This window comes from Podarcis pityusensis (genome assembly GCF_964106645.2).
Source record: "Podarcis pityusensis genome assembly, chromosome: 5".
In the NCBI taxonomy this organism is placed as follows: Eukaryota; Metazoa; Chordata; class Lepidosauria; order Squamata; family Lacertidae; genus Podarcis; species Podarcis pityusensis.
The window spans coordinates 65,393,110-65,407,397 of record NC_138032.1 but is presented as its reverse complement, the minus strand read 5'-3'; positions in this window follow the sequence as shown (position 1 = coordinate 65,407,397).

The following is a 14,288-nucleotide window of genomic DNA, read 5'->3' as shown; positions in this document are numbered from 1 at the left end:
AATTTGATAGAGATGAAAAATACAATATTAAGAGTAAGTTACCAAAAGAAATTAATAATTGAAGGAAAACCAATTATTATCTTTAAAGAAATACCAACCAGACTCCTACGCAAAAGAGAAGGATACAAACAGCTAGTAAGTGTTCTAAAAAAGAAAGGCATATGTCAGGGAACTGCCATCGGAGCTAGGCAGTTCCCAGGCGGAGGGAAGGCTCCAGGAGAGGGTCCCAGTAGGGACAGAGGGGGTCCTGGGGGGGAGGTGGATGTCAGGAAACTGCCATTGGAGCTAGAGGCAGAGGGAAGGCTCCAGCGGGATGCAGGAGAGGGTCCCAGTAGGGAGAGAGGCAGCCCATCTGCTGGGGAAGGAAATCAGCGTAACACCAGTGGAGAAGGGGGCAGATGGGGGGATCAGAGAGGAGGCTCCAAGACTCCTCGCCGGAGACCAGCGGAGAGAGTACGGGTACTTCGCTGCCCACACCCTCCCTGCGCAGAAGACTTCCGCGCAGGGAGAGTAGGAGGAGACTTGGCGTCAAACAACTTTTATGCTGGAAAAGGTTCAAGAAACGCCCACTGACGGATCCTGCCAGCGACTGAGACAGTCACGATGCTGGAGGCTGTTCAGTCAGAAAGGGTTTAACCAGGTAACCTCGTCAGCAGTGGCGGCAACTTACGCACAAGCAACCCCTAAATCCATTACAGCATACAACATAGATGGGAGTTCCCGGAAGGGATCTCCTTTTTCTATAAAGATAAAAGATTCAAGATCACTGAGATCCAAGAAGTGAACAAATTTTTGTGCAGATATGAGAAAGATCTTGGAAAAGTAGAGGAGAGACATGGAGGAAGAAATGGAGACTTATAGGAGAGAAGAAGAAGAAGGGAGAAAAGAAAAGAACAGGAAGATGGAGTAAGGAAAGAGGAGGTGGATGAAGAAGAAGAGGAAGAGGGAATAGTGGAAGAAGAGGAAGAAGAAGAAGAGGAGGAGGATATAGAAAACAAAACCACTCGAATTTAAATTTTTTTAGTTGTTTGCAGACTGGAAAGTAAACATAACAATGAACTTGAAAATTTTGTCATGGAATGTGAACGGTGTGAATGAAAAAACCAAAAGGAATAAAATTGTGAATGCCCTGAAAAGAAAGAATCTTGATTTAATCTGTATACAGGAGACACACGTGACCAAAAAGCATAAACATATCTTGATAAACAAAAAACTTGGGGTTGAGTTTATAAATTCTATTGCGGGGGGAAAAAAGAGGGGTAGCGATATACGCCAAAGAAAAATGGGAACCCAAATTGATTTGTAAAGATGATGAAGGTAGGATTTTGGGTGTACAAATTAACTTCCAGGGTGAAAAATTCAACGTGATAAACATATATGCCCCGAACCTGAATAAATTGGAATTTTTTAAGAAACTGGAACAAATATTATCAGAGCTAGAGTGTAACAAGACAATATTGTTGGGAGATTTTAATGGAGTGCCGGTACCAGAAATTGACAGACAAACAAAAAAGAAAAAACGTAACCAAGGGAAACTGCCAAGATCCTTTAATAACTTGGAGGAAAATTTGAATTTAGTAGACATCTGGAGACACAAACACCCAATAGAGAAGCAATTCACCTTTTTTTCAGAATCACATAAGAGCTGGGGCAGAATTGATCAAATCTGGGTCTCAAGAGAACTTACATTAAGAACTTTAAAATGTGAAATCCAACCGAGAACCCTCTCTGATCACAATTCGATAATGTTGGAAATAAAAGGTGTATCACAGAGCGGGTTCAGATGGAGAATGAGTGAATATTTATTGGAGAATGAAGAAGTTATTGAAAAGTCGAAAGCCACTTTAAAAGATTATCTCAGTTTGAATCTTAATAAAGAAACAAGCATAGATATAGTCTGGGATGCCAGTAAAGCGGTCCTAAGGGGTTTTTTTATCCAGCAAAATAGCTATAAGAGGAAAGTAAGAGAACAAAAGAAAGGGGAAATTCTCAGTCGGATAAGAGAATGTGAGAAAAAATTAATAGCAAATCCGAAAGACGAACAAAACATACAAATGACAAAAATATTACAAACACAGTATTCAATGCTAACAAGTCAAGAAATTGAATGGAAAATTAAGTTAATGAAACAAAAATACTTTGAATCAGCTAATAAAACAGGTAAATTACTAGCCTGGCAATTGCGAAGAAGGCAAAAACAAAATGTGATAAACAAGATAAAAATGGAGGAGCGATTGATAGAAGACCCAAAAGAAATACAGGAAAATTTCCTCAAATATTATGAGAAATTGTATAAAAAGGAAGAGGAAGAAATAACACAAATAGAAAAGTACCTAGAAGACTGCAGTGGAAAGACTATAACAGAGGATGAAAGAGCCCAATTAAATAAATCCATAAAAGTAGAAGAGGTCCAGGACGCGATAAGAAAGATGAAATTAGGGAAAGCCCCGGGACCGGATGGACTGTCAGCTAAATATTATAAGGTATTAGAGAATCAATTAACGCCAGTGCTATGTGACATCATGAATAATATATTGAGAGGAGGAAGGATACCAGAGACATGGAAAGAGGCCTACATCACGATGATTCCTAAACCTGATACGGACAAACTTAATATCAAAAACTATAGGCCCATATCATTATTAAATAACGATTACAAAATCTTCGCAGAGGTAATGGCAAGCAGACTCAAAAGATGTCTAGTAGATCTAATTCATAAGGATCAAGCAGGGTTCCTTCCAAATAGGTTACTCAAAGATAATGTAAGACATACCATAAATATCATTGAATATTTAGAGTGTAAGAATGAAGTACCTGTGGCGCTGATTTTCATTGATGCGGAGAAGGCATTTGACAATGTCTCTTTTTTTTAAAAAAAAAAAGATATTTATTGAGATTTTCAGAATGTTACAAAAAAAAAAATAGAAGCAGAAGAGAATACAAAGAATAAAAATAGTTATAAGAAAAAATTCCCAATGAGAAAAAAATGACAGGAAAAAAGAAAAAAAGAAGAATGCAAAAATCACAAAACTTTAAAAACATTTAAAAACAAATTCATTATTTTCAAATCCTTAACTGTCATTACCTTCTTTCTTAGACCTCCTCCTCCTCCCTTTCTTTGTATCCTAGTTATTAATTATCCCAGCTGTCAAGGCTGCCTCAGGTCTCAGCTCACAAAAGACCAACGCCAATCTCTTCTTATATTCAAAAGTGTTTATTGCAGTTGATTGTTTGCTTCATATCCGAGGCGCGCAGCCTCACGTCTGTACGCTTAGACCGTTGAAGTCCCCTCTGAGTCAGTCCCTCCCCTGCACCAGTTTAAGAGCCTTGCGCTGCTCCACCTCTTTCTCTCTTTCCTTTTCCTCAGGGTCTTCCTGCCCGCTGGGGTTTCGCCCCTCCTGGATTCCCCTGACGCGCTATCCCCCGACTGCTCTTCCCCCCTCCTGCGGGCTTTAGGACCTGGCCCTTCCTCCGGGCTCCCTGTACTTCCGCGCGCCTCTACATTTGAACTTGGCACGTGCGCCCAACCTCTAACTTTCCTTTTGACAGTTACACTACTCCCTTCACTACTCCCCTCCCCTTCCGGGAGGGTGGCTTGCTCCGACCTCCCTCCCTTCTCTGCTGCCGGAGCTGCTTCCCCTGATACACTGGAAACTCCACCCCCTTCGCTGCACTCTGGTGGGGAGGCTGGTCCTGATGCCCAGCTGCCACTTTGGGATCCCCCGCTGGCCCCCTGTTCCTGACACGTCTCCCCTGGGGCTCCCCTGGCCTTGACCACTGGCGCCCCCTTCTGGGAATCCTCTGATTCGCTGGAAAGACTCATGGAATCTCTTGAGTCATTGTCATCCTCTTCCTCGCTGTCCTGGGATTCATCCCCATCGCTCTCCATCTCCTCCCTACCCTGTGCCTCTGTCCCTGAACCCCTGACACCAGCAAATCCTTGACCTTATCTTTCTATAATAAAATAAACCTTAACACTTAAAACTTAAATCTTATCCTTACCAACTTCTCATAATCATAATATTTTTTCATAATTCTTTAAACATCTTTGCTAAAGCCAAGTATTTTCATTCCAACATTTTCCTATCATTCATCAATTTTATAAAACAGTTCTAATAGTAGAAAAAAGAGGTATAAACAGATCCAATCTTCATCCAGCGTCCCTTCCTCCTGGTTCCGGGTTTTGTCAGTCCTTATTGCCGTCAATCTAGCCCATTAACCTGGCAACCTTATGTCCGAGGCCCTCAAGTCTCTTCCATGACCCTTCCCCGGCTCTTCTTCATATTTGTAACTGTATTTTCCCTTGTCTCTTGCTCGTGGTAACTCCAGCTTGACAATGTTTTTAATCCTTCTCAACAGATCAGCCCCTTTTCCATGTTCAACAATGAATTCCATGTAGTATTTAAAAGCATGTTTCAAAGGCCCTCCAAAATTGAGAGCCCCCACAGTCCCAAACATCTCACGGCTTGTTGCCATATTTGAAAAGTCCAAACATCCCAGCACAGGGGGGTCAATCCAGCCCCCCATTTCCAAACCAAGCCAAACTTTTCCTTTCCAGATATGGCTTTTTCCAAGTTCATTTGTCAAATCCAAAAAAATCATATTCCTGTTGGGCCTGTTCTGTCAAAACACACTCCTGATTTAATGTCAAAAACTCCTGTTCTGTCAAGACACACTCCTGATTTAAATCCTGAGTGGGCTCCACATATTTTCCCACTGTCTGTTCAAAGTTTCCCACTGCCTGTTCAAAATTTCTAGTCGAAGTCGCCATCCAATTCACCTTCTCGTGTAATTGTTCCAGTAGATCGTTTGTTTTATAGAGAGCATACAACAAGGCTTCTGAATACATTGTCCCACAAGGTCAGATACTTGTTCCCACGGTTGTAATCTGTAACAGCTGTCGACTCCCTGGAGTTAGTTACAGTTTCACAGTTACAATTTCACAGACTCCCCCTAGGGGGAAGACTTCTATTTATTCTTGCAACAAAGTTTCCTTTTTAAAGATACTTTGTCCATATATAATCCTTTAAAATGCGAAAGGGAACAGTGGAATCACTAGGTTTCTCTTCTTTTAGCCATCTGTCAAAAACACTTGTCTTTGGTTAATGAACTTCACACGTCAGTCCTGACAGCCCACTCCAGGATCAGGATGGAGGAAAGTTACTTCACTTTAAAGTCACTTTAAACAGTCCAAAAAGATCCCCCCCTTCTCCTGGTGTCGAAGGGGGGTTCCACAATTTTAAATGGTGAAATCCAATCTTTTAAAAGCGATTTTCTGAGCTCTAGTTTAAGTTGCCTTTGCTTTATTCTGTTTACAAAAGAACGGAAGGATGACTTCCTGTTTAGACCTTCCTGTTCCGTACCAAATTCAAGTAAATTTTTAAAGTCCGATTCTTTTCTACTCGCAAGTCCTTATTTAAAGTCCAATTGTTCAAAGTCTAAGTACTCACGGGTGCTTATTTTAAAGTCCAAATTGTCCCAGGAAAAAGGCAGCGCTCTCCGGCAACAGCTAGGCGGCTTCGCTCCACGGAAATAGCAGTTGACTCACAGCACCGCGCCACTTCCCCCTCTTCACTTCGGAGCCCGTTAGTGGGTTCCTTAGCGGGTTGGGGGGGCGCTAAAGGTGCCCGCCGAGTCCCATGGTCACAGGCTTCATCCGCCTGTGATTTTTAAGTGGGTCCCCGCTTCGCCGTAGCGGAGAAGACCCGTTTTCCGCAGAGCTAGTCCCTCCAGTTCAGAGGGAGTCTGCCATTGCCGGTGGCGCCACCCTGGAAGTCGGCATTTGACAATGTCTCATGGCCGTTCCTACTAAAAAGCATGGAGAAAGCAGGGCTAGAGGGCGAATTTATGGAAGGAATAAAAGCAATCTATTCGAATCAATCTGCTAAATTGATTATAAATAACAATTTAACAAATTCATTTAAAATTGAAAAAGGAACAAGACAAGGTTGCCCTCTATCCCCGCTTTTATTTATTATGGTATTAGAGGTAATTACGAACAAAATAAGAGCAACCCCAGAGATTCGAGGGATTAAAGTAGGAACAAAAGAATACAAACTAAAAGCGTATGTGGACGACTTGATGCTATCCCTAGAAGAGCCGCAAAAAAGTGTCAGTAAGGCCCTGGAAACATTAGAAGAATATAGCAAACTGTCCGGTTTTAAATTGAATAAATCAAAGACAAAAATGCTGACTAAAAATCTGGGAAAAGACGAAAGAGAAAAATTAGAGATACAGAATGGAATCAAGGTGGCAAAAAAAAATATATCTGGGAATCTGGTTAACTACAAAAAATATAAATTTAATTCAGGACAACTATTTGACAACTTGGAAGGAAATTAAAAAAGATCTAGATACGTGGAATAGAGTGAAACTTTCGTGGTCGGGAAGGATGGCGGCAGTAAAAATGAACGTACTCCCAAGAATGTTATTCTTGTTTCAAAACATCCCTGTGATTAGAGGTTCCACAATGTTTAAGAATTGGCAGAAAACTCTTCCGAAATTTATATGGCAAGGGAAAAGACCGAGAATTAGATTCAAATTACTTACAGATCGAAAAGAAAGAGGGGGATTCTCGGTGCCAAATTTGAAATTATACTTCGAGGCCTCCTGTCTTTGCTGGATTAAAGATTGGATTAATTTGGAAAACACTGACCTGTTAGACTTAGAAGGTTTCAACGATAGGTTCGGTTGGCATGCCTACTTGTGGCTAAATAAAGAAAAGGTACATAAAGGGTTTTCAAGTCATATTATTAGAGGGCCACTATATGAAGTTTGGGAGAAAAATAAAAAACTTTTAGAATGGAAGACACCCTGGTGGTTATCACCAATCGACATTTTAACAACCAAAAAAGCAAATATGGAGGGAGAAAGATTGACCTACGAAGACCTACTGATAAGATCAGAAAGTGGCTGGAAATTGAGAACATATGAAGAGTTGAAAGACAAATTAACAGGCTGGCTGCAGTATCATCAAATAAACGCAATATGGATGGAAGACAAAAAAGTAGGGATAAGTGAGAAAAATCTAAATTTCAGATTGAAATAATTGAAGGCAAAACCAAGTTATTATCCAAAATGTATGATATATTATTGGAATGGGACACTAAAGATGAAGAAATAAAGGAGGTTATGACAAAATGGGCAATGGACCTGGGATACAATATAGAATATGAAAAGTGGTCGAAATTATGGAGTTGTGGAATGAAATTTACGGCATGCGTCACAGTTAGAGAAAATTTAGAAAAGATGATGTATAGGTGGTACATCACACCAGTAAAATTAGGAAAAATGTACAAAACAGGAAATAAGGCCTGCTGGAAGTGTAAAATTAAAGAGGGCAATTTCTACCATATGTGGTGGACTTGTGAGGAAATGAAGAAATTTTGGGATCTGATTTACAATGAGTTAAAGAAAATATTTAAATACACTTTCCCTAAAAGACCAGAGGCCTTTCTATTAGGTATTATTGGGGATGAAATTAAAAAAGAGGATAAAACACTATTCCAATATTCGACAGCAGCGGCCAGAATATTAATTGCACAAAACTGGAAAAGTCCAAATACCCCAACGGTCAGAGATTGGCAAACAAAATTATTCGAATATGTTGAACTAGCAAAAATGACGCAAAAAATTAGAAACCAAAAAAATACAAAGTTTATTAGTGATTGGAATAAATTTATGGCATATATTGAAGGAAACTATAGAAACTTAAAAACTACTGTAGGTCTGATATAAATCTTATGACGCGCAAACCATAACAACTCTTAGCTGCAGAAAAAAGAAAGAATTTTTGATTAAGAAGCCTGAAATCAGGAGGGAAGGAGGTCAATAGGTGTGGAGAGAAAAGACCTAATCATGTAAAGATATAAAGATTCAAGGAATAAGACAAGGAACTGTAACGGAAATTGTTATTATGATATTTTTGTGTTATGTATGGATATTTGTTCCTTTTTTTTCTTTTTTCTTTTTTCTGTAACTGTTGTTTTGTTTTTTTCTTTTGGTTATCTAAATGAAATTTAATAAAAAAATTTTTTTTAAAAAAAGAGAAGTTCTGTAGGTCCGTATAGTTAAAGCCATGGTTTCCCCAGTAGTTATGTATGGAAGTGAGAGCTGGACCATAAAGAAGGCTGATCGCTGAAGAATTGATTCTTTTGAATTATGGTGCTGGAGGAGACTTTTGAGAGTCCCATGGACTGCAAGAAGATCAAACCTATCCATTCTTAAGGAAATCAGCCCTGAGTGCTCACTGGAAGGAGAGACCATGAAGCTGAGACTCCGATACTTTGGCCACCTCATGAGAAGTGAAGACTCCCTGGAAAAGACCCTGATGTTGGGAAAGGTTGAGGGCACAAGGAGAAGGGGACGACAGAGGACGAGATGGTTGGATAGTGTTCTCGAAGCTACCAACATGAGTTTGACCAAACTGCGGGAGGCAGTGAAAGACAGGAGTGCCTGGCGTGCTCTGGTCCATGGGGTCACGAAGAGTCGGACACGACTAAATGACTAAACAACAACAACAACATGTATGTGACAGTGTCTGTGTATGAACGACACTCAAATGAATCTCATCCTAGGTTTGGTTTAATCTCACTTATGAGCAACACATCACTTTTGGATGGAGTTCCTCAGGGATCCATTTCCAAGCCTCTCTCACTAGTTTCCATTTCAGCAGAATCCATATCCTGGTGGCACCCAGCTCTCTCTTCAGAAATCTTCATCTCCATCCGGTCTTGCAGCTCCTGCTGCCTGCAGCAACATTCGGCTTGGATGTTTCATCACCATTTAAAACTCAGCACAACACAGAGCAAACTTCTCATCTATCCTTCCAAGTCTTTGCCTCCTCACAGAAGACATGGTAACACAGAAATGGGCTTTTCCACTGCTGGTGCCAGCGTTGTGGAATTCCCTCCTGGCTAAAATACAAGAGGCCCAATCTGTGTTGGTATTCCATTGGATCATGTAAACACACCTGTTAAGGCAGGCATTCTCCTGAAATGAACTCCTGATTTTATTGTATTAGTTTTATGCTATGTGAGTGTGTGTGTGTGTATATTCTAATTAAGGGTGCCTTAATGCCCCAAGGGATTGCCCATTGTTTCGTTTAATTATGCACTGATTTTGCAGTTGCAAACCACTTAGAAACTATTTGCTAAATAAACAAATAAAATATTGCTCATTTTCATTCATGGACAGTGTCTCCATCCACCTTATTGATGTAGGAGCATTGTGATGCATCCTTCCTTCTTTTTTTCTTGCCATATTTGATCCTGAAATAAATTGTTTGACAACTCTGGTTCACATGTTTCTGCACAGGTGAGCCTAGTAGTCATCTTACGACTTTGACTACAGCAACCTCTCTTTCCTGTCCTTCTGTTATGGCTCAGGCCTCTATCCTGACTACGGCCATTAAAACCATCAATGCCATGTTCATCAGAGAATGTGACAGACACCCTTAGATCCTAATGTGAACTTCCTGTTTGCTCATACTCCTAAGCCCTTTTCAGGCATTCCTATGAAGCATGAATCAGATGTGCCCCTGTCATTGCCACAAGAGCAGATGCCACAAGGTGAGAGGGCAAATAGGTAGGAATGGAGGGTGATGAAGGCAGTTTGAGGCCGGCTAGTCACTTTTGAATATTACTGAGCAGGACCCAGGAAATATCATCTTTCCTGCAGCCCCAGCCCCAACCTATGTACCCTACAAACTGCTGCAGAAGGTTGGGTGGAGATTTTGAGGGTTCACAGGAAGAAGAGGGGAATGGCAAATCACTCCCTCAGGAATGCAGGCTGCACAGTGATGGGTGCAACCAAGTTCTGTTAAAAACACATCTTAATTTTAAAACTTAAACTTTTAAAATAACAAAATTTAAAACGGAAAGGGTGGGGTGGTAAGTGTTTTATGAGCATTACATGTAACATCATACTTTATATGAAGGAAGAAATTCCTAGAAAGTAATAGACAGTGAATCATATTTTATTTTGGGGGAAAAAATACTACACATTGTTCTTAACGACAGCACATTGACACAATTTAGACCATCTACGGGCTATTCGCAGGCTTATATGGAGGGTGTTTTTTCCCCTTCCTTTTAACTAGAAGACTCATGGTTCGCTAAGAGGCTTTAGCTAGGGGTAGTGAATCCTCTGAGGCTCTCCTCAGATTAGCTCCTGCAAGGATTCCAGCTTCTCTCTTTTTTATGCTTTTGTCTCCGTGTGCTGCAAAGTTAACTCTCGCCACTCCACTCTCTGCTGGGCTTCTCCCTTCCCATATGCTGCTGTTGAGTCTTCTCCACTTGACTCCCACCACTTCTTTTATCTTCATTGCCCTCCGGCTGACTGTGGTGCCCAGCTTGGGTGCAGTTGGACTTTATCCCCATCCTGGCTCCACCCCTCTGCTTGATCCTGATAGGGTAATTTCAAACTTCACGAAGGTGGCCAGTCAGTAAGATGTTCCAGTGGCCAGCCACCATGATGAAGCCATTTCACCCTCTTGAGGGAGGAAGGGAGGGGCTTCTTAACAGGGCCACAAGCGCTGTCCACATAAGTGGCCATTTTCCACCCAAAGCCCAATAAAAAGTACATTAATGTACACCCGTTTGAATGGTTTTAATAGTTTTTAGGGTTTGTAGGTATGGTTTTCATTTTAAAAATAATTTGTATTTTTTATATTATAGCTTTTTAAAAATATATTGTTGCAGGGATGTTAAAAGGAACTGCACAGTAAAATGAAGGGTGGCTTAAAAACTATTGGCATAGGCATTGCATAATAAAGTTTATTAAGCAAATCACTTTAAGGTCATGGATCGTCTATTCAGGATTCATTTCCATAACATTAACTCCACTGTTTCTGAATATTTGTGCATAATATCCCTCATTAGTAAATTGGGACAACATAGATGTCTATCAAGTCCTTTTCAGGGAAGAAAAAGCAAATTGCACACATTCCCATGGGATGGAATGATGACAATTTTCCAAAAAGCCCTGTGGGTGCATTGTCTGTATTCACTGGGTGTTTCCCGTGGAACTTACTATAACATAATAATTTTAAATAATAATTTATTAATTATACTCCGCCCATCTGGCTGGGTTTCCCAAGCCACTCAAGACCTATAAACCAAGTGCCATTCAAGACCTATGAATCAAGAAGCTGCCTACAATATTAGTGCTACACGAGTCTTTACAATAAACAAAACAATCGCAGAAACAAATAGTCTCTTGTGAAACACACAAAAGGAATCACTGTGGCAATTGGTAGTGGTGGCGTTGTTTACGGAGGCATCATTTGAAGATCCTGCTCCTGTCTAAACAGAGCAAGACGACTCTGGAAGGTAATATATTTACTTATTCTATGTTTTAGGGGTGCAGAATATCAGTAAGCAAAACTCTTGTCTTCAATATATTAGGCGAGTCTCATCAAAGATGTTGATAGCCTTGACAGTAAAGGAATTATTCATCAGTTCCAAGAAACAGTTAATATGTTGGTGTTGGTCTTTCCTTGCTATTCCCAAAGGAGACAGAATTAAATGGAATGCAGGAAGGCTACATTGACTTGGCTTCTCTGTACTGTGCTCAGAGCTCAGAAAGTAATAGAAGACAAGTAAAATACGCTGTGGCTAGCATTTAAATATACACACACATATATATCTTAAAGCAGTGGGAAACCTGTGGCCATCTGGATGATGTTGGACTCTGGTTCCTATCAGCCCCAGCCAGCATGGCCAATGGTCAGGGGTAGTGGGAACCAGCAGTGGAGAGCTAATATCTCTGACTTAAGCTGAAGATAGCTCTAGAAACTAGAAACAATGCAAATAGTGTGAGTTGTGCTTCATCTATTCACACTTCTTGTCTGCTTCCACAGTCTTCCATATATCTTTATGTTTTGTAAGGAACTATGAAGATGAGAATCCTGTGGAGGACTGGAATTTTCAGAGTTGTTTTTTAACAACGTAAAAAATAGATGCAGGCATTGTCTATATCATATAGTTTGCAACATAATTAGTACTATGCATATGCTAACAAGGTCTAACTGGTTTGACATGTGATCTTGAGGGAAATGACTATTACTATATTTGTATGCATTTATAGCCTAGTTATCACCATATGGTTCCCAGGCAGGTTACAAACATGTAAAATATGGCCTGCTGTTTTCTTCCATGGGAGAATTTTCACCTTGTGTCATGGTCTTTATAAATGCATGACCTACTCATTCAGAACCTTCTACAGAAAGCCAGTTCCTATTTGTACTAGTGTAAATAATCCACTGTTCAGCTGTCTCCGGCAGTTCGAATCCCCGCGACGGGGTGAGTTCCCATTTTTCGGTCCCTGCTCCTGCCAACCTAGCAGTCTGAAAGCACATCAAAGTGCAAGTAGAGAAATAGGTACCGCTCAGGCGGAAAGGTAAACGGCGTTTCCGTGCGCTGCTCTGGTTTGCCAGAAGCAGCTTAGTCATGCTGGCCACATGACCCAGAAGCTGTACGCTGGCTCCCTTGGCCAATAAAGCGAGATGAGTGCCGCAACCCCAGTCGGTCATGACTGGACCTAATAGTCAGGGGTCCCTTTACCTTTACCTTTACAAACCAAATATTAAAGGAAAGAAATGACAAGATAAGAGGCATTTTTCATAAATGGCTTAGATGGTACACCAGTGATAAAACTATACAAGATCATTCATAGGCTTCTTCACACAATGAACACAGGTAGAAGCTGTCTCTTTCAAATTTGTGTTTGTGTGAAGAAGTCCTTAGCTTCTATATACAGTTTAACTACTGTGTACACAGACTGTATGCTCATTGAACATTACCTGTGAATAACACTTTGACTATACAGCTAGATTATTTGTGAATGTAATGTGTGAACACCCTTATTGTGCCTTTTAAACAAGAACATAGGAGGCACAGGAAATTCCTGACTTCACCCAGATAAAACTATCTCCAGGGCCATCTAGTGACTAAACCATATAATGACCTTACCAACATACTGTTAAAAGTGGTTGCTTAAAGGTCTACTCTCCAGCAGATAGATTAAAATGTTATGAATTAAAAAATCTGTTTTTTGTTCTTTCAGAGTGAGGTGATTTGCTACAAAGGATACCCCAGTGAAGAGTATGAAGTGTTAACAGATGATGGTTATTATTTGACAATAAACAAAATACTGTCTGGAAGAAAAAATATTGCAGTTGATGGTTTCTCATAATTTCTTTTAAAAAATAAGTCCAAAACAAATCCCTAGCCTGTCAAGGTGGTATAATAACAGCCTTGACAGCTATGCCAGCACAGAGTTATATACATGCTTGAAGCGACTGGGCCCAGAAGGTTATTGGTTGACACCTAGAGCCTCATTAAAGCATTAAGAATAACAAATATAGGTTTAAACTGGATGGGTGAAGGGGCAGCACATCTGCTCCACTCCTCAACTGTCTTGGGTTGAGCAAGAAGGTCAGAAGCGGGCTTCAAAGTACATTCAGTTGAACGCTCTAAAAAGTCTTCCTGCACTTGAGAATTCGGACTTACCTGCATTACCAGTTAAAGTGAATGTGACCCCTGTGAGGAGAACTTGAGCTTATAGGGTTAAACAGCTCAGAGTGTGCGTTCTGCCTACTGTGGGGCGGAGAGAGACCACCTGGTGTTTGCTTCCATAAACTCAGAGAATGCATGGACGATGAACAGGGCTACGTGGATTAGCCCCAGGGCTTTTTTCCAGCTAGAACTTTCCGGAACTCAGTTCTGGCACCATTCAGGTGGGAGACATTGCCATTCTAAGAGAACAAGGCAGATGTTCATGGTAAGTTCTGGCACCTCTTCTTTTAGAAAAATAGCACTGGTTACCCCAAAATTTTTGGTGGGGAATTCTCTATAAATAAATATTTTGCCATGATGGATTTGAGTTCATTGAGTTCATTGAATTTATTGATGCTTCTTTTCATTACGCGAAATCTGCTTTCGCACCAAAATCAGATCTGAAGTCAAATAGAAATGGGTCAAGATATAGTGGTACCTTGGTTTATGAGCAGCCCTGTTAACAAACTATTCAGTTTTTGAAATCCGCAAAACCGGAAGTAGTGTTCCAGTTTGCGAACTTTACCTCGGTCTACAAACGGAAGCCTAACGGTGGAAGGGCACTGGTGGTGGGAGGCCTCATTAGGGAAAGCGTTCATCGGTTTAAGAACAGATTTGTTTTAAGAATGGACTTCAGGAACAGATTAAGTTCATAAGCCAGGGTACCACTGTAGTCTGTTGCATGCAAGTACAGTGGGACCTTGGTTTAGAACAGCTTAGTTGACGAACAAA